Below are 18813 nucleotides of genomic sequence, written 5' to 3'. Positions count from 1 at the left end.
ATTCTTTATGGTTTCACATCATGTATCCCTATCACATCCATCTTTCCATGTTTTCATATTCACCCCCTGCCCTTGAAACCTCAAAAAACTAAAAGCAATAACAACCAAACTAACATACAAAACAAAAAAACAAAAGAAAAAAAAAAACAGCTCAGCATTTGGAAGCTGTAGTGTGACATAGTAGACCCTTTAGTACATACACCTTTACTTGCAAGTGTTCATTGCAATGAGTCATTGGTCTGGTTTAGGCCTCTGGCTTCTGCTATACCTTCAACAATAGACCTTCACTGGGACTCCTCTTGGATATCCTGTTGTTGCCTTGTGTCATGGAGACCCTGCAGCTTTGGGTCTTCAGGTCCAGCCTGGTACTTCACATGCTCCAGCAGTTCACAGATAAGGTAGATGTTGGGGTAGGATAACTCTTAGCCCTGGTTCTGGGCCGGGGTAGTAGCAGGGTTGGTCAAGCTTCCAGCTTTCCCTCATCATCACCAACAGGGAGAGCTCTCCAGCATTGCCCCAGCTAGCAAGGAGTGGGGCCAGTTCTCCTGCTCTCACACCCTTGGGACTAGCTCACTGCACCCACACCACCAGGGCCAGCTCTCCAGCCTGACAACAGGGGCGAGGGGTTGGGGGCATCTTTCTCTCACCTGTGTCACCACAAGGCAGACAAGGGGCTGGATCAGCTCTCCTGCTCTCACACACTCAGGGCCAGCTCACTTGGACCCCTACCAACAGGGTCAGCTCTAGTGTCCTGTTCAGGCAAGGTGCAGGGTCTATTCTCCTGTGTGCTGTCAGGGACAAGGACAGAATCTCTAGTTAATGAAAAAACACAGACACCCCCCCACCCCCCCACCCCCCCCACCCCCCTACCCCCCCCCCCACCCCCGCATAAGACAGGGAACTAGAACGTCTTATGGTCAGGTTGCCTAGCGACAGGACATTGAGTCAGAGCCCTTGGCCTTTTCACCCTGACAACATCCTGCATAAACATCCTATACAAACATCCTGTTAGCTTGCCCCACCCTATGCAGACAACAGCTTCCTGTTCCCCCCACCCTGCAGGAACTATATAAACCCTTCTGGAGAAAAATTAAGTTGCACCTTGATCAGAATCTTGTCTTAGTGTATTCCTTTGTGTCTCCTGTCCCTGTCATTCCATCCTTAGGGTGGTCGAGGTCCCGTTGAAGCCCTGTTGGCCGGGGTAGTGTGCTATAGCTAGTGAGGAGCACAACCAGCTGTCCGACTCTCATGACCTCAGGGATAGCTCAATCCCACCCACTACAGGTGATGAGGAACAAGGGATGAAGGGGCATCTCTCTCTCACCCACTCTACCATATGGCAGATGGAGGGATGGAGCCAGATCTCTCTGATGCACATTGATAGGGCCAGATTACCTGTCCACCTGTCAACAGGGTCAGCTCTATTGTGCTGCTCAGGTGAGGTGCAGGGCCACTCTCCTGAGTGCTGCAGGCAATGAGGGGTAGCATCAGCTCTCCCACTCATGACCCTAGGACCATCCTTCCTACCTGCAGCAGATGTCAAGGAGTGAGGGGGTCATCTCTCCTTCACCTGTGCCAGCATGTGACAGACAAATAGTGAGGCCAGCTCTCCCACTCTTGTGCCTTCAGGGCCATCCACACCCTCTGCCAATGGGATCAGCTCCACTGTGCTGCCCCAGAGAGGTGCAGAGCCTGTTTATCTAAGTATGACAGTTGGTAAAATGGTGCAGTTCTCCCTAGTGCTGAAACCAGTGAGGGGTGAGACCAACTCTGTGCAGCCCTATCCTCACTGTCTTCCATGGCAACAGAAGTCATGGAAGTCAACACAGATCCAGGCTGTAGTAGGGCCAAAGACCCAGACATGGCCCCTGGCAGCAGCCCAAGCCCAGAGAACATCATGCTTCTGGGTGGCAGTGCATACTGCTCAGGTTTGTACAGCCCTGCCAGTGGCATGGCTCCCAGACACTAACATGGGCCTAGGTGGCAGCCCAGGTTCTTGGCAGCAACATGTGCTACCTCCCATCTTGCTAAAGGAACACAGGAACTATAGATGTGTATTACTGCACCTGCTTTGCGTGGTTCTGTGAATTCAGACTCGTATCCTCATACTTGTTTTATCCACTGAGCAGTCTCTCCAGATCTCAGATTCTCATCTTTCCAAACAGTCCTCCATGGCTTCCCTATTTTAATAAATAGGATGGATAGATATTGCCAATAGTACTTTGATATTTCCACATCTTGATTCATGTCAGAATGACTACATTCTAGTAGAAAACTCAGTAAGGGATCTAGAAGCATCCATGTGGGAATTGGTGAAAATCAAAACTTCATTATTTTCTTGGTTATGTAATTGTGATAAGAGACAAAAAAGAGCTCTTCTTCCTCCCTCTCTCCCTCCTCTCTCCTCTCTTCTATCTCTCTCCTCTCTCCCCTCTCTCTCTCTCCCTCTCCTCCCTCTCTCTCCTCCTCTTCCTCTTCCTCCTCCTCTTCTTCCTCTCTCTCTCTCTCTCTCTCTCTCTCTCTCTCTCTCTCTCTCTCTCTCTCTTCCTCTCTCCCTCCCTCCCTCTCACTTTCCCTCTCTCCTTTTTCTCCTCTCTCTCACTGTCTGATGTCTGTGGATCAGGGTATAAAGCTCTCAGCTACTGCTCCAGTACCAGGCCTGTCTCTTCCCTGTCATGATAATAATGGACTAACCTTCTGAAGCAAGCTCCCACTTAAGTGCCTTGGTCATGGTGTCTCTTCACAGCAATAGATCAGTAACTAAAACAGATGCTGTTGATGGAGTGATGAACAGTGAATATTACCAGGAGAGTAATGGTCCAACAGACAGTTATACAGCTATGAAAGAAAGAAAGAAAGAAAGAAAGAAAGAAAGAAAGAAAGAAAGAAAGAAAGAAAGAAAGAAAGAAAGAAAGAAAGGAAGGAGACAAAAAAGTACTGCTTAACAAATTTGCCCATAATTTAAAGAAAGTATTTCTAAGCTCTTCATTAACTTAAACTTGTTTTAGTAACCACAACATTTTTAAAAGGACTTATTACTAGTTTCATAGTAAAACACGAGAGTGCATAGTAAGCAAGCATGGGTAAAAATCTTGGACCCCACCTGTTTATCTGAAAAATAAAGTTAAGAGATCAGGTCAGGACACAGATCACTTTTAATAGAAAGGAGTCTCAGGACATGAAGGTTGAGCCAGAACTCCTGTGCCCTAAACACATACCATGAAGCCTTTGAGCAGTTAGAGTACACATAGCTGCCAGGGTGCTGCAAGCCACAGGAAAATGTAATGGCATTCAGCTACTATTACAAAAGCTACTACTTGGAAAAGTCAAGGACTTCTCCAAAGGTCAAACCATTGTTTAAGAAGTCTTGGTGATATTTTAGCATTTGTATATGTGTGTGTATATATATATATATATATATATATATATATGCTATTTCCTACAATGATTTTCTTGTAGTGCTTTGCATGCTTCCAAGAACTAACAGTGTATTTATCTAAAATACCTATCAAGCATCCAAGTCCAAACAAGTCCAAACCAAGTCTCCTAGGTCAGGAGAATAACTTTATTTCTTGAGACATTTAGGGCAAGACCCTCCTTCCGTACAACCTTACTACTAGACTCCTGATTTCTTACCTAACCACTTCTAGGAATGTAGATTGAGTACATAAATTCCCTTCTTGGCTAACCAATCATTAGCACTCCTTTGGGTTATGAAAGAAAGCCTGACTGCCACTTCCTGAGGAAAATTCTTACCTGCTTTTATGACCCTATAAGAATTCAAATCTGGTGACCTTGCTCTGGCAGAGAATCACTATGGTTTGGGTTTATAACCGAACACCTCAGAGACTGAAGGGAACTGAGATATAAGGAGAATGAAGAGAGGATATTGAGGATTTTGGTTGGAGAGGGTTTTTGACTAGAGAACTGGAGGTCAGGATGGAAGATGAGGAAGAGCCAGACGGGAAAGTACTAGATGGGTAAAAATGAGATGAGAAGGACCTAGATGAGGCAGAACTAAAGCGAGAGAATTAAGATAGAACTTAGAGGGGACAATAGATAAAGGTAGAGACAATCAGGCAAGAAAGGAACTAGGCTTGAGTACAGAGCTGTAGCTCTGTAGAGAGAGAACTGACTCAGAAGAATAAAGTGTATGGACTAAGGAGTTTAGTGTATGAAGATTCATTTCATATTATCAAAGATTAAATTATCAGCTAGTTGTAGATTATTCCCAGAACCTGGGAGGGGACTATCAAGGAGCTGAACCCCCATAGTCCCTGATACCAGGGCCCATTCCTATTGTTTGTGAACAGTTCTCAGACAATAGGGTAATAATTTTAAAATGTGGTACATACACACATGAAAAACAATAACATCATGAAATTTGCAGGCAAATGGATAAAACTAGAAAATATCATATTGAGGGAGGTAACCCAGACTCAGAAGGACAAACATGATATGTACCCACTCATAATTGGATACCAAATATAAAGCAAAGGATAACCAGACTATAATGTGGGAGCCCGTTCTCAGGTTCCTCGTGGCTTTACCCAGCAGGTCCGAATAGAGGATGATCAGGACCACGGGCCTGAGTGCAGGTGTCTGAGATGGCCTGCACTTGGCTGTGCTGGGGGAGGAGATCTTTTGCTTCACCCCTTGGCATCTCTATAAAAACCCTGGGCCAGAGACAGTCAGGGCCCATTGGAATAGGTTCCAGGCCCTCTCGAGGCTATCCTTTATTTTCTATCTGTTTATCTCCACAAGATTCTTTGCTATAAATCCTTCTATCTAATATTTCCTGCTGATTGCACTCAAGAAAACTCTGGGGAACTGTGGGGGTGGTGGGTAAATACCCCACAGAATGGCGCCTAAACAGGGACTAAAGAAAAAAGAAAAAAGGGACTAAAGAAAAAAAAAGGGGGGAACAAAAAAAAGGGGGGACTAAAGACAAAGTAATAGGGACTAAAGATAAAGGAAAATAATAGTTTTATTACAGAGTTTTTGGTGAAAGTGCTGTCAGCCCTGCCAGTGGAAAGGCATGCTGGTGTTATGGAAAAAATATTTTTTCTGGGAGGCAGGGGTTTTATCCTCAAGAGAAAAGGAAAGCAGACTGGAAGGATGTCTGATGCTGCAGCAAAATTCTCTTCTGTCAAAATTTTCTATCTTCTATCCCTTTCTCAGTTTCTATCTGTGAAAAATAAGTATAAGATATAGGGTAGTAATATAGTTTAGAAAAACTCAGAAGTGTATGATTGTGTAGGAAAAAGTAAGTAAGGCAACTAGAGAGAAGAACTCTTCAATTTTCTAACTTTGGGGGCTATGAATGCAAACTGGGGGAAAAAATCTTTCTTTGGGCTTTACGGGTAGTAAAAAAGCTCTTTTCTGAGCTTATGGGGAAGAAAAAGTTTCCTATGGAAGCTTTTGACCAGGGAACAGCTGAAATGCTAAGTCCAAGCAGAAGGAGAAAGTGTTTTCTCCCTGAGGCAAAAATGGGGGTGTAAAAAGCCAAAAAGTTTAAAGTTCAGAAGTTTTGGGAAAAGTTGGTCTCTCTACTGGGGAAAAAAAATCTTTCTCTTAAACTCTAAAGCTTTTCTTAGAAAATTTGGGGAAAAAATCTCTCTAAAAAGCTTTAATCTTTCTCAAAAGCTCTCTTAAAAAACTTAAAAACTAAAGCCTTTAACTTTCTCTCTCAGAAGGAAAAAAAATTAGAATCACCTGAAGATATTAGTATGGGGACCACCTGTGATTAGCTCTAAGAGAAAACAACAAACCTCTTAAGACAGCAAAACCTCTAAGTTCTCTTTCAAGCTTTAACAATCCTCCCTGCAATGCAGGAGGCAGGGACAAGTTCCTAAAAACCTCTTCTAAGTTCTGTCTCTTCAAGCTAGTAAAAGACAATGGGTCAGAGTACCCTGAGGGAAACGCTTGGGAGAATGGGTAAAGAGCTACAGAGAGCCCAAAGAAGCAGGAAACTTTGCCTAAGAAAAGCAGAAAAACCAAGCTTTTCCCTTACAGCCCAGCTGAGGCATCAAGGGTTTTGCCTGAGTGAGCCTTTCAGAATGAAAAGGTGCTTCTAAACATCCTAATGCAAAGATCCCCTGAAGCAATGCAAACTGTTAGCATTGTATCCTCACTTCTGACCAAAAACCCAGGGGCGACTGGCCAGCATCTCTGAGTTGGAGTACATTTCAGGGATACTAGGGTTCCTGCAGTTGCAAACTTCCTGGAGCACAGAGCTGAGGCAGGAAGGTGCAGGACCCAGGGGAAGATTGCTAATGAACAAAGCAAGCTAAAGCCGATGGGAACGGTACAGTTGTCTGCTTTCCTACAAGTCCCGGGTTGATAGGTCCACAGCTGCAAAAAGAAATCTAAGAAAAAGCTTTCTATCAGAGTAAGGACCTTTCTGGGAAAACAGTAAAGCTGAACTGTGTCTGAAGCAGTCATGCTGCCGAGTCAGAATGCTGTCTGGGGAAAGAGCCCAGCCAGGGCAGAACAGAACTGTCCAGGAGTAAGGTTTTCTTTTCTATCAGAGAAAGCATCTCTTTGAGAAAAGCTTTGTTTTAACTGACTCCTGGTAAGATGAGGGAGTGTAGCCCTGAGGGCTGATTGCCTCTGGCATAAGCTCTGTCCTTGAGCACCCAGACAAGCAAACCCAACCCACTGGGGAACTGGGCCAGGTAAAGGCCTGATGAGGCAAAACACCTGTCCTAATGGGAGTTTAGAAATGGCAAAAACCTCCCTTGTTAGATTTTCAGTCTGTACGCAAACCACACAGACCATGAAAACAGAAACGGACAAAAAACCCCTACCTTCACTAGCAGGGAAAGCTGCCACTGTAGTGTCGGAAACTGTTTCTGGGGTAGAGGGGATAAACTGAGACCAAACTGGATACTGTTGTTATGCCCAGATTGTGAACCCCCCAAAGAGACCACCGAAGACATTGGATGTCCAGAATGCAACAGCAAGGTTTATTCTGCAGATACAAGTCTAGCTAGACAGGGGACTCATTCCTACACCCAACACAGTGAGGCAGGGAGGAGTCCCTCTTTCTTGGGGAAGTTAGTTTTTATAGGCAAAACCCATAAAATTTCTTAGAGGGGAGCGGGTTAGTATGGATCCATCCTTGATTGGTCCAGTTTTTCCCGGGCCTGGACTTTATCTTATTCTAGCTTGTCTGTTTGCCTTGTCAGGAGTTTTACAACTCCTCTCCGGGGTCAGGTCATGTTATCTCTGGAGAGGGGCATCTCCTGGTTAATTGGTTACCATCAGACATCCTGACTGTTCTTTTGTTCCTGGGGCTGGTGCCATCATTTCTGGGGACTTGAAACTGGCCTGGGTCTATCTATATTGAGATATCTTTGTCTAAGGCCCCCTTTTTGAGACAATAGAGTGAGGGTCTTGTTGTGCCTAGATCACATCCCCAAAGCTGCCACTGGAGACTTTAGGTACAGAATGCAAAAGTAAGGTGTTGTCTAAGCCTCCAGGGAGGCTCTTCTAAATCTCTCACTCACAGCAGGGAGGTTGGAAGGAGCACTCCCCTTTCTTTGTGAGGCTAGTTCTTAAAGGCACAGACCATATAATTTATTTTAACCCGCCTCCCTTTTTAGTCTTTTGGTCAAATATCCTGACTGTGTTTTCTAAAGTCTCTGTAGCAGATACAGCTACCTGGGGAAAAGGGGTCTAAGTTCTTATCTACACTTAGGAATCCTGGTTTAAGCTTCTCTTTGTCTGTAGGGGATAGAGTGGGGGGTTTTACTGAGGTATCACACTGTCAGGGAGAAAGACTCTGAAGAAACAGAGGGGACAGATTCCTCCCCAGAAAAAGCATGACCTGACAAAGCTGCTAGAGTTTGAGGCAGATTCAAGGGGAGAAAAAAAAGCCCCTTCTTCCAAAGGCAGCTAGCAGAGGAACAGAGCCACAGACAAGGAAGCTCTGCATCTGGGGGGGAAGGAACAAGCAAAATGAGAATAAGATCAGTGGGAGAAAATCTCTCTGAAGGAGCTATGGAAAAGCTCTGTTACAAATGATCTGGTTTTTCACTGACTGGCTAAGGCAAGCACAAGCCCCAAGGAAAGTTGCTATCAGAAATGCCAGCCTCAATGCTGGCTAACGAGGCAGGTGCAGTTCTGATTCGGGGGAAAGTGTCTGATGAAGGAGAGACACCTGTTAAAGCCAGCTGAGGAGAATAGAAACCTCCCAATGTGCCATAATTGAAAATGTAAAATGCTTGTTCAAATCTCCCATTGCAAAAGCAAAAAAAACTTTGTTCAAACCTCCCGGGCAAGAATTTGTAAGCAAGTCGAGTGAAAGAGAACCAGTTGACTCTCAGACCCAAAAAGAACTATGGGAAATGACTGATATAAGGGACTGATATGGAACTGATATTATTATGGACTGATATAAGGGAAATGCATTCTGGGAAAGGTAGTTTTTCTGCTAAAGATGGCGACATTGCCCTGAAACACTTTTGTCAGCTCGAAAATACGTTCATGGTAAACTTAAAATACAGCCTTTAAAAGAAAAAGGAAAGTCATCTAAGTTTAAGTATCAATTCCAATGAAAGATTGAAAGGATACGGAACTAGGTGCTTCACAGTTTGGGGCTACATTGGTAAAATGCCTTATTTACCATAATAGCTGTGCAAAGTTTTTACGATACCTGGATGACAAAATGCTACCTTTAAGAGCAAACAAGCCACTTTAAAATCCTTAAAAAAGGGGAAAGCAGTTTATACACTGAACGTTGTCTTAGATATGAAGAAACTTATGTTGAAATTAAAAAAGTTCTTTGCCTTTTGAACAAACTGCCTACAATGAGTAATTCCTTTGCAAATCTAATAAGGAGAGAAAGAAACAGGGATTCAAAAAAGAAATGACTGCTTTATAGATGGGAAACTTCAGAAAATCTAGCTGTCTTATAAAAGAGTTGCTTTATTTGAAAGTTCCTTACAAGAAACCAATGCTAAATATCACCAATGCTAATAACATCCAGAGTTAAAGCTAATGAAGTGAAAATACTAAATCCTGAAACTCAAGTGAAATGGAAAGATCCCTGCTCGGGATTATGGAAGGGCCCCAATCGTGTGTTAATAGGGGGTTGAGGACATGTTTGTGTTTTTTCACAAGAGGAGAATGAAGCTCAGTGGTTACCGGAGCGTCTGGTAAGGAGCATGGAACTAAGAAAAGTCAGCTCCAATGAGGTCCCTATAAAGGAACCAGAATGAAAGTGGCTCGATTAGTATTTCTGAGGTTTTGTAACTGGTTTAATGCAAACAGTGAGGAAATAAGAGTTTGGAGCTGTGCCACTTTTGGCTTTACTAGCTCCTTTAGAAAAATACTTTATCCTGAAGAAATAGCCCAATAAGCAGTGCTGGGGAAGATGGTGGCGAGCGGTACTTCACAAGCTAGTGGCTAGGAGGAGAAGAAAGGTGCTGATGAGTCCAGTAGAGAGATAGTTTGGATCGACAGGACCACAACCATTAAGAATTAATAGCAGGAGGTGGACGAACCCAGCGGCGGCTGACGGGGACGTACAGGCCCGGCGGCAGACATAGGCAGACGCAGGTAGGCCTGTGGCAGCAGACCGCAGAAGTGGACAGGCCCGGGGATGGAAATGGGCAGACGCGGCTTGGAGCGGGGATGCCCCTGGCCCCAACACCTGGGGAGGAGGCTGTCTCCGTGGGTCGGAGCTGGAGCGAATCTGAACACTCCGTCTGAGGACAACCCAGGGCCCAACTGCTGATCCTGTGAAACCCAACAACTTGGAGGAGTTGGTAAGACTACCCTGCTCAGCTGAAACCCATCTAGGAGAGGATCCAGATGCCTACAGTTTGAAGTCTGAAGAAACGAGATCAGCTGAGGAGTTGACAAATGAACAAAACGTGACCTGGGAACACAGAAGAAGGTGCTACCCAGCCACCAAACCAGATCACCAGAATCATAAGTATATAATTCACCAACTGAAATCAGCTGCCCCTGAAGAAACAGCCCAATAGCACCAATTTAACCAAGAACCCCTACTAAACCAAGACTAAAAATTAGAACAAGAGAGGCACTCTCAGACACAGACACCACCTGCACCGCACAGAGGAAGAGATGAGTAGACGCCTGTGCAAAAATACAGGCAGCAACATAAAGACCTATATGGCAACATCAGAACCAGTGATTCTACACCTGCAAGACCTAAACATACCATGACAGAAGAAACAGAAGAAATCAACACTAAAAATGACTTTAAGAAGATGATAGAGGCCCTTAAAGAAGAAATAAAACATTCCCTCAAAGAGGAAATAAAAACTTTCCTTAAAGAGGAAATGAAAAACCCCCTTAAAGAGGAAATAAAAACTTTCCTTAAAGAGGAAATGAAAAACTCCCTTAAAGAGGAAATAAAAACTTCCCTTAAAGAGGAAATGAAAAACTCCCTTAAAGAGGAAATAAAAACTTCCCTTAAAGAGGAAATGAAAAACCCCCATTAAAGAGGAAATAAAAAACTCCCTTAAAGAAATGGAAGACAAAAAGGAACAAAAAATGGGAAGAAATCAAATCAAGCCAAGAAAAAGCAATTAAACAGATGAAAGAAACATTCCAAGATCTGAAAAATGAATTTGAGACAATAAAGAAAACACATGCTGAGGGAATGCTGGAAATAGAAATCCTGACTAAACGAACAGGAACTACAGAAACAAGCATAACCAACCGATCGCAAGAGATGGAACAGAGAATCTCTGACACTGAAGACACGATAGAGAAAATAGATTCGTCAATCAGAGAAAACACTAAAGACAAAAAAGTCGTAAAACAAAACGTCCAGGAAATTTGGGACACCATGAAAAGACCAAACCTAAGAATAATAGGAATAGAAGAAGGAGAAGAATACCAACTCAAAGGCACAGAAAATATATTCAACAAAATCATAGAAGAAAACTTTCCTAACCTAAAGAAAGAAATACCAATGAAGATACAAGAAGCTGACAGAACACCGAATAGGCTGGATCCAAAAAAAAAGTCCCCTCGCCACATAATAATCAAAACACTAAACATACAGAACAAAGAAAAAATATTAAGAGCCACAAAGGAAAAAGACCAAGTAACATATAAAGGCAAACCCATCAGAATAACACCAGACTACTCAATAGAGACTATAAAAGCTAGAAGATCATGGACAAATCTCATGCAGACACTAAGAGACCACGGATGCCAACCCAGACTATTATACCCAGCAAAACTCTCAATCACCATAGGCGGAGTAAACAAAATATTCCAGGATAAAACCAGATTTAATCAATACCTGTCCACAAACCCAGCCCTACAGAAAGCACTAGAAGGGAAAATTCAACCCAAAGAAGCTAAACACATCCATGAAAAATCAAGCAATAGATAATCCCACACCAACATACACCACAGAAGGACAACACAACACAACCACAAAAAATAACAGGAATTAACAATCACTGGTCATTAATATCCATCAATATCAATAGTCTCAACTCACCTATAAAAAGACACAGGCTAACAGAATGGATAAGAAAACAGAACCCATCCATCTGCTGCATACAAGAAACACACCTTAACTTCAAAGACAGACACTACCTCCGAGTAAAGGGCTGGGAAAAGGCTTTCCAAGCAAATGGACCTAAGAAACAAGCTGGTGTAGCTATCCTAATATCTAGAGAAAAGGGATGTTTCAAAAAGAGAAGAAGTCTTGTGGCAATGCCTCAGTGGTCCAGGTAACTACCAGAACTCAGAAATCCTCAACAGAGACTAAGGCAGCAGAGACGAAACACATAGATGTACATACAGAAAATAATAAAGAAAAAGTCAGTAAAGCCAAGAAGAACAAAAGAAAGGTGGATGCTGAAGCCCATCTGTCAGATGAGCCTGTGAATGAGGAACCAGTGACAAAAAAGAAACAAAAGATGGAAAGCAAATCCAAAAATAGTACCGAGGTGCCAAAGGATGACAGCAAGACGGAGGAGACTAAGGGAGACAATAAAAAGCAAAATACTTCCATTAAAAAAGGTGCAAAGAAGAAACCTCAAAAAGGTAAAAATCAAGTAAGAAAGGCAGCAGACCTGCTCGGGAGACGCAGAAGGAGACGGCTCCAGCAGAGCCTCCTTCCATGGAGCTGGCTCAGGAGGAGGTCTCTTCCGGTCCTGCGCTCACTCAGGTGGTGGTCACACCTACAGGCTCTACTCAGCCGGGGCTTCCTTCTCCCATGGATATTGCTCAGACTGGGCCTGCTCAGATGGAGCTGCCTTCTCCCCTGGGGCCTCCTCAGAGGGAGCCACCTCCTCCCCTGGAGCCTGCTCAGAGGGAGCTGCCTTCTCCCCTGGAGCTTCCTCAGAGGGAGCCGCCTCCTCCCACGGAGCCTCCAAAGATGGAGCAGCCTCCTCCCATGGAGCCTCATCTGATGGAGCCACCTCCTCCCATGGAGCCTGATCAGATGGGGCCGCCTCCTCCCATGGAGTCTCAGCGGGGACATTGTCAGAAGAAGCTGCTTTGTCCTTTGGGCCATGCTCAGGTGGAGGTTGCTCAGACAGGGCCTCCTCACATGGGATCTGTTCAGAAGGAGCCTCCTGCTGTCATGGAGCCACCTCTTCAAGTGAAACCAGTCACCAAAAGGTCTTCTCCCCGAAAAGAGAGTACCAAGGAGAAGTCAGGCATGCGGAGTGAGGTGGTGCAGCAGGAGCAAGTCCTTATTGAAGTTGGCTTAGTGCCTGTTAGAGATAGCCAGCTTCTGAAGGGAAGCAGGCGCGCACAGGATCTTCCAAAGGGAAACTCAAGAAGAGACGAGACACCCAAGGACCAAGAAATTGGCTCTGATGGGGAAGGAAATAAAATGGCCCCTCTCAAGAAAGTGGGAACAGAGGAAGCTGGCAAGAGTCTAGCTAGCTTGCTGCTCCCAAGGAATCTACCAGTGTCTTATCCTCGGAACAAAACTCAAATGGGTCAGGTGGTGAAACGTTACATGCTAAGTGTCAGACTGGTTCAGCTGGGCTTTGTGAAATGGAAGTGGACACTGAGCAGAACCCAGACAGTGTCCCTGTGAAAGCCTCAGCACCCGAACCGGCGTCACCATTGCCTCCGGTCCCATCACCAACCGTAACGGCCTCGCCTCCTATCACTTTAGCTGAAAACGAGTCACTGGACATTGATGAAGACGAAGGCATCCACAGCCATGATGGAAGTGACCTGAGTGATAATATTTCCCTGGGAAGTGATGATTCTGGGCTGCATGGGGCTCGGCCAGTGCCACAAGAAGCAAGTTCAAAAAGTGGGAAGGAGGGGTTGGCAGTTAAAATAACCGAGGGAGAGTTTGTTTGTATTTTCTGTGATCGGTCTTTCAGAAAGGAAAAGGATTACAGCAAGCATCTCAATCGCCATCTGGTTAATGTATACTTCTTGAAAAAGCAGCCGAGGGGCAGGAGTAGTGAGCCGGCCGGTGGAGGGCAGCTCGTCACAGTTTGTAAGCAATGCCTCACTTTTAGTTTAAGGCAGTAGATACACACAAGCTCGCTTTAATTAGTGTCCAGTCCTGATTTTTAAGTGACATTATTTCCTTAGGACTGTATGTGTTACCTAGTGACTTGCAAAAACCTTAGCAAATCCTAGGGAGTTAATGTAAGAAAACAGATACTTAATCTGTTAGCTTGTGCAGTGCAGTGAAGAAAGGCGGGATGGTAGGTGATGTTCTCCGGGGTGTCTACCTGTGTGGAACCGGTCGGGTGTTCTGCCCTTTTCACTTCACTTGCTATTTTTAATTCCTTGTTTAGGCTGATAAAAATTGGCGTAGCAAATTACTTGAAAAATTTGCCTGCTTTATATAAGTAAAGTTAGCACTTTAAGGTTTTTTTAGAGATGAGAAAAGACATTTAAATTGAAGAAAAATTCTTTCAACAGTGGACATTGTATCTGTCCAGGTAATTGCTTCCTGACTTATGGTCGATATTTTGTACTTCTATGTTAATCATTATGAAAAGTGATTTTTGGTGGGTTTTTAAATTTTTTTTTATTTTGGTGCTTTACTGGCTTAAGATGTTGCACATGGTTTTTTGTTTTTGTTTTTTAACCTATGCAGTTAATCCCCCCCCCCAGAGATAGCATTGTGTTTAATAGTAACACTTTATACATATATGCATGTTATTTTTTTTCTTTTTGGGGGTTACTTTTAGGCTTGTTTGCAAAAGGGCCATTTTTCTTTGCTGCAGTTGTCTTTTTTGCAGAACAAGTGTGTGCAAGTTTATGAGCAATGGAACATGCAGGTTCAATCCATTGTTTTTATTTTTTTAATCTTAACCTTTTGATCTATGCCAGAAGCAGTTTCATGTAAGTTATTTTGATGGTGAGCATATGTGTAATTCTACAGCTCTCCGGGTCTGGTTTTTGCAGTAAGCCACTAGATCCCATATTGAACACAATTTAATCTCAGTATCAGCCATTAGAGTTTTTTTACTTTGCTGTTTCTAGCTTATTTTTTACAGAGTGAGAAGTCATTCTTTGAAGAGTTTCTTTTTTCAATAGATGGTTGATGTTGGAATGGTTACTGAAATCAAGTGATGAGTGATGAACTCCAAGTCATCCTTGGAAATAGCAAATCTGTAGCCCAACATAATTATCCTTTAAACTAGAGAATATCACTTGTGAGAAAGCCATCATGGCCACATGGTTGATCTAGAGTGGAGTGCTGAGTTCTGGCAAACAGCTGCATCTTTCTTCCAGTGAGTACCTGAACAGGGCTGATGTGAATTATGTACAGTCCAGATTTTAAGAACCATACTTTCTCAGGGATCTCCACAAACTAGTGGGTGTCCTCGCTGCCCCTGTGAGACAGCCTCTGTACGGGAGAGGCCTCACGTGACTTTGTCCCTGGTGTTCCTCTGGGGACACCTGTGTGAGAAACTGCATGCTCCAGAACCAGCTCTTGTGTCCTTTGGCCAATGCTGGAGTGTGAAATAGTCCAACGTGGGATTTTTCTTACTGGTAGTAAACAAAGGATGATCCCAATCGGGAATCGTGACTCTTTGTAATTTGTAAAGGTTGAATTCTAGGCTCCGACAATCATTGTCAGTGCAGATCAAGCTGCAAGTATTTATGTTTTAAAACTTAAATTATAAAGCTAGTTATGTCTTTCTAACAACTAGTTTTAATGTTTATGAGTATATTTTACCTACATTACCTTTTCAGGATGTTGAGAAAGATGCATCACAAGCACAGGCTGGAGGCTGGGGGCTAGATGGTTTTAAGGAAGAGGTCTTGGTGGACTCTTTCATAGAGCAAAGGGAAGCAATGCCTTCTGGGAATTGAGCTAAGTTTTAATCTAGTCTTTAAGATTAGAAGTCAAAAACAAAAATATTAAGGAAATGAAAACCTAATTGATCTTGAAGCATTGTTATGTGGAATTGAGTGGGACTTTTGAGGCCTTTCTTCCAGAAAACAAGGACTTGGTTGTCAGGCCTATATTAGGCCTAAACCTTGGTGCCATGTATTTGTACTTAAATCATTTCAATGGAAAGTGTCTTAGTGATTGGAACTTCTAGTGCAGTTTGGAGTTCTTCCATTTGAAAAATGTGATATTTGCATGGGATTGTTTGAATCTTGTTTTCTAGTCCCTCCCCATCACCACCCTCATAGTCTGAAGGTAGATTTTTCTCTTGATAAAGGAACAAAAAAAAGTGAATATCTTGTTTGTAAATTGGTATCTAGTAACTAGTGGTAAACTTGAAATGGTAGAATTCTTTTGTTTTTTTTTTTTTTTCTGGTTTTTCGAGACAGGGTTTCTCTGTGTAGCTTTGCGCCTTTCCTGGAACTCACTTGGCAGCCCAGGCTGGCCTCGAACTCACAGAGATCCGCCTGGCTCTGCCTCCCAAGTGCTGGGATTAAAGGCGTGCACCACCACCGCCCTGCCGAAATGGTAGAATTCTTTAAAGCCTAATTCTAGGTAGCCTTAGGAAAATGTATCTTAATTATTTTTGAACCTGTATTCACCTTGTTTTTTTTTCAAATATCTTAAGTTATATTTTCTTTTTCAGAGCTGCTTCTTATTTGGGGCTACTTTTTTTTTTTTTTTTAAATTGAGGCGTAATTCATAAAAGGGTACATTGTTTTGATGAGACTTTTTACAACTGTGGCTGGATGTCTTTCTTTAGTCTTCCAAGAAGGGCCATTTTACTTTTTTAGAGTTACTTTTTAAAGTCATGAGGTCAACAACTTGGACTACTATGCATGTAAGTGCTAATGCAAATTAAAGCCATAGTTGACCTCCAGCAGCAGTTCATTCTATATTGACAGTGAGAGAACACTTTGCCTATTAGGATACTGTTACTCATGGACTGAAATGCTGAAGAAACCCCTCCCCCTATTTTGTTTTTTGCAAAAATCAAGGTATATTCTAGGGTTTCCTGGTTAACCTCAACAGATAAACTGAGCTGATAGTCTTAGTTCAGAAATGATCTGAATGTAGATTCACAGTCTACGCGTACAGCTGGCTAAGTGAGATCGCTTTCACAGTTCTGTATGTATCCCATCAGCTCCCCATTGGTTAGTGAACTCTTAAAACTGGTATTGTAACATTACCACAATGTTTTGTGCCAATTTTATAAACTTTACAGTGCAATATGTGTTCCTTTTCTGAGGCAAACCAAAGGTATATTTCTCAAGGTTCTGCTGCTATCAGCAGCATTGATGGAGGATCTTTTATACATTTGTAATAGATAGAAATAAACCAGATTGCAGTTTTTGTTTTTCTTTTTTTGAAAATTTAAAAAAAAAAAAAAAAAGCTTGCTTCAAATTTGGCTCAAAAGTTGTGGCTGTAGCTTCATTCTTGGTTGCATTAACATTTTGAGAACAACAGTACCAAAGTTTTTGGAATGTATCCTTCAAAATAGAGTGAAAGTATGTCTGACTAAGAAAACTGTCTTTGGCTGATTTTGGTGGTACATTCTTTTAATCCAGCACTCAGGAGGTCAGTAGAGATAGATCAGCTTCCCACAGTGAGTTCCAGACCAGTCAGAACCACAAAATGAGATGCTATTTTTATTTTTAATGGATCTTTGAGTTGTTTGTGGTGGTGCACATATACAATTCTACCACTTGAGAGACAGAGGTAAGAGAACCACAGCAAGTTCAAGGCCATCCTGTCTGTGTATCAGGTTGCTGACAAGCCAGAGCTCCTGGTGAGACTACTTCAAAATGAATAAGAGAAAAACAAAAACCAGCAGTATCTAACCGGATTGCCATCTATGAATTCCTTTTTAAGGAGATAGTGCTGGTGGTCAAGATTAGTGTCCATATGCCCAGACAATACGACCTGGCAGACAAGAATGTGTCTTGTCTTTATGTGATGAAGGCCACACAGTCTCTCACATCTCAAGGATACCTGAAGGAGCAGTCTGCCTGGAAACATTTCTACTGGAGGGAACCCAGTATCTCAGAGATTATGTCCCCCTACCTCCTGAGATCGCACGCCTGCCACCCTGTACATCAATCAGCTGCTGAGACTGCTCAAAGGTCCACCCTCTGGACCTGCAAGATTTACAATAGGGGAGGTGGACAGAGACACCCACGGAAGGAGCACTGTGCCCCAGGGTGCTGACAAGGACATTGAGACTGGGGCTGACTCAGCAATGGAATTCTAGTTCAGAGGCAGCTTTGGTCCTGGACTTGGTCAGCCACCTCAGGGAAGGTGGAGACAATTGTTTTGTGTTGAATAAACTTAAAAGAAAAAAAACAAACAAAAAAAAAGAAAAATACTTTATATCACCTAATAGCTGTGCAGTATTTGGCGAAGAGCTTTACAGCAGATAAATACGGTAATTTCACCCTCAGCGTGAAGTGAAGCTTTTCAGTAGAGCAAACCAAAAGTACTGCTGTAATAGAAACGTTTGTCTGAATTGAAGTACTTAGGGGAACTATTATGAATTTGGGTGAAGGGACAGTCTCTAGTTAAAAACAGTCTACCACTGACAGTGCATCTCTGCTGGTTCCAGAAAGGCTGAGAGAACTCAGCAATTTTGGGATGTGACTTCGTCCAGAGAACGTTACAATCCCCTAGCAACAAGTATCACGACTCTATAATGACAACACTCACTAAAATTCCAGTGCTTTATAACAAAGCTGATTATAAACTCTAAACTTTAGAAATGATGTATGTACTTCCTGTCTAGTTAAGAGAATCTTTCTAATAGAGAGTGATAATAATTAAGAGTAAGAAGTAGAAAGATGAAAATAAGATGAGTTTGTAGAAATTATTCTGTCTTGTTAGATCTGTGTTAAGAAATCTTCAGGTGTTTGCTAAGTTAAATATATGCCAATAGTAGCCCTATATAAGTTTGTAAAATAGATCTATAGAGTTCCTTTAAGAATATAAGCTTACGGGAGGCAGAGCCAGGCGGATCTCTGTGAGTTTGAGGCCAGCCTGGGCTACCAAGTGAGCTCCAGGAAAGGTGCAAAGCTACACAGAGAAACCCTGTCTCGAAAAACCAAAAAAAAAAAAAAAAAAAAAGAATATAAGCTTACAAAGGTAGTCTTAAGACATGTAGTAATAAGCTTGTAAGAAGTAAAGGTGCTAGTTGTAAATGTAACTTTAAATAAGAATAAGATGGAATGAATATAAGTATTTAGGTAGTAAGAAATATATTTACTAAAGTAGTTCTATTATTTCCTTAAGGAGTATAAATAAGTAGATGTTAATACGTTATATGTGAGTTTGTACAACGTAAATGTTGAATGTGAGTCTAAATGTTTTGCAAGGCAAAAAATGTTAAGTGTGAGTCAGTGTATTTTTAATGTATATGGTTGAAAGAACCTGAGACACA

The 18813-nt window shown here is 42.6% G+C and overlaps 1 pseudogene; it reads left to right on the top strand.

The window, feature by feature from the left end:
* The first annotated feature begins 1798 nt into the window (after positions 1-1798).
* LOC121831036 (small ribosomal subunit protein eS10 pseudogene) lies at positions 1799-17705 on the top strand (annotated as a pseudogene).
* The last annotated feature ends 1108 nt before the right edge of the window (positions 17706-18813 follow it).

Source organism: Peromyscus maniculatus, chromosome 7 (genome assembly GCF_049852395.1).
Source record: "Peromyscus maniculatus bairdii isolate BWxNUB_F1_BW_parent chromosome 7, HU_Pman_BW_mat_3.1, whole genome shotgun sequence".
NCBI classification, from domain to species: Eukaryota; Metazoa; Chordata; class Mammalia; order Rodentia; family Cricetidae; genus Peromyscus; species Peromyscus maniculatus.
The sequence above is the reverse complement of the archived record's forward strand: the minus strand, read 5'-3'. Positions and strand labels throughout refer to the sequence as shown.